Here is a 1281-nt window from a genome sequence, read left to right on the forward strand (position 1 = left end):
TGTGTCCACCAGGTTGATGATTCGTGAATTGAGATGAATTGAGATGGGGCATAGGGCGCGCCCGCATTTGTAACCCCAGCCAAGCCACAGGATGGCTGGAACAGATGTTTGGCGATATTGATACAGGGCGCGCCGGATTTGAATCGAGGACGTGCTGATCTGCAGTCAGCCGCTCTACCACTGAGCTACACACCCGTGATCGTTGCGCAAATTCACGTGCTTGTAACCCCATCCAAGCCACAGGATGGTTGGAACAGATGTTTGACGATATTGATACAGGGCGCGCCCGGATTTGAACCGAGGACCTGCTGATCTGCAGTCAGCCGCTCTACCACTGAGCTACACACCCGTGATCGTTGCGCAAATTCACGTGCTTGTAACCCCTGGCAGGCCACAGGATGGTTGGAACAGATGTTTGACGATATTGATACAGGGCGCGCCCGGATTTGAACCGAGGACCTGCTGATCTGCAGTCAGCCACTCTACCACTGAGCTACACACCCGTGATCGTTGCGCAAATTCACGTGCTTGTAACCCCAGCCAAGCCACAGAATGGTTTTAACAGATGTTTGACGATATTGATACAGGGCGCGCCCGGATTTGAACCGAGGACCTGCTGATCTGCAGTCAGCCGCTCTACCACTGAGCTACACACCCGTGATCGTTGCGCAAATTCACGTGCTTGTAACCCCTGGCAGGCCACAGGATGGTTGGAACAGATGTTTGACGATATTGATACAGGGCGCGCCCGGATTTGAACCGAGGACCTGCTGATCTGCAGTCAGCCGCTCTACCACTGAGCTACACACCCGTGATCTTTGCGAAAATTCACGTGCTTGTAACCCCAGCCAAGCCACAGAATGGTTTTAACAGATGTTTGACGATATTGATACAGGGCGCGCCCGGATTTGAACCGAGGACCTGCTGATCTGCAGTCAGCCGCTCTACCACTGAGCTACACACCCGTGATCGTTGCGCAAATTCACGTGCTTGTAACCCCTGGCAGGCCACAGGATGGTTGGAACAGATGTTTGACGATATTGATACAGGGCGCGCCCGGATTTGAACCGAGGACCTGCTGATCTGCAGTCAGCCGCTCTACCACTGAGCTACACACCCGTGATCTTTGCGAAAATTCACGTGCTTGTAACCCCAGCCAAGCCACAGGATGGTTGGAACAGATGTTTGGCGATATTTATACAGGGCGCGCCCGGATTTGAACCGAGGACCTGCTGATCTGCAGTCAGCCGCTCTACCACTGAGCTACACACCCGTGATCGT

At 53.8% G+C, this 1281-nt stretch overlaps 8 non-coding genes across 8 annotated transcripts; all 8 read right to left on the reverse strand.

Annotated features, from left to right (window-relative positions):
• Positions 1–124: 124 nt before the first annotated feature.
• Pmar_PMAR013796 lies at positions 125–195 on the reverse strand. The gene has a single exon. It is a non-coding gene; the product is annotated as a tRNA-Cys (tRNA).
• Positions 196–277: 82 nt separating this feature from the next.
• Pmar_PMAR013797 lies at positions 278–349 on the reverse strand. The gene has a single exon. It is a non-coding gene; the product is annotated as a tRNA-Cys (tRNA).
• An 82-nt stretch (positions 350–431) lies between these two features.
• Pmar_PMAR013798 lies at positions 432–503 on the reverse strand. The gene has a single exon. It is a non-coding gene; the product is annotated as a tRNA-Cys (tRNA).
• An 82-nt stretch (positions 504–585) lies between these two features.
• Positions 586–657, reverse strand: Pmar_PMAR013799. The gene has a single exon. It is a non-coding gene; the product is annotated as a tRNA-Cys (tRNA).
• Positions 658–739: 82 nt separating this feature from the next.
• On the reverse strand, positions 740–811 carry Pmar_PMAR013800. Its single transcript has one exon. It is a non-coding gene; the product is annotated as a tRNA-Cys (tRNA).
• Positions 812–893: 82 nt separating this feature from the next.
• Pmar_PMAR013801 lies at positions 894–965 on the reverse strand. Its single transcript has one exon. It is a non-coding gene; the product is annotated as a tRNA-Cys (tRNA).
• An 82-nt stretch (positions 966–1047) lies between these two features.
• Pmar_PMAR013802 lies at positions 1048–1119 on the reverse strand. Its single transcript has one exon. It is a non-coding gene; the product is annotated as a tRNA-Cys (tRNA).
• Positions 1120–1201: 82 nt separating this feature from the next.
• On the reverse strand, positions 1202–1273 carry Pmar_PMAR013803. The gene has a single exon. It is a non-coding gene; the product is annotated as a tRNA-Cys (tRNA).
• Positions 1274–1281: the final 8 nt, after the last annotated feature.

This window comes from Perkinsus marinus (genome assembly GCF_000006405.1).
Source record: "Perkinsus marinus ATCC 50983 genomic scaffold scf_1104296941416, whole genome shotgun sequence".
NCBI lineage: Eukaryota > Perkinsozoa > Perkinsida > Perkinsidae > Perkinsus > Perkinsus marinus.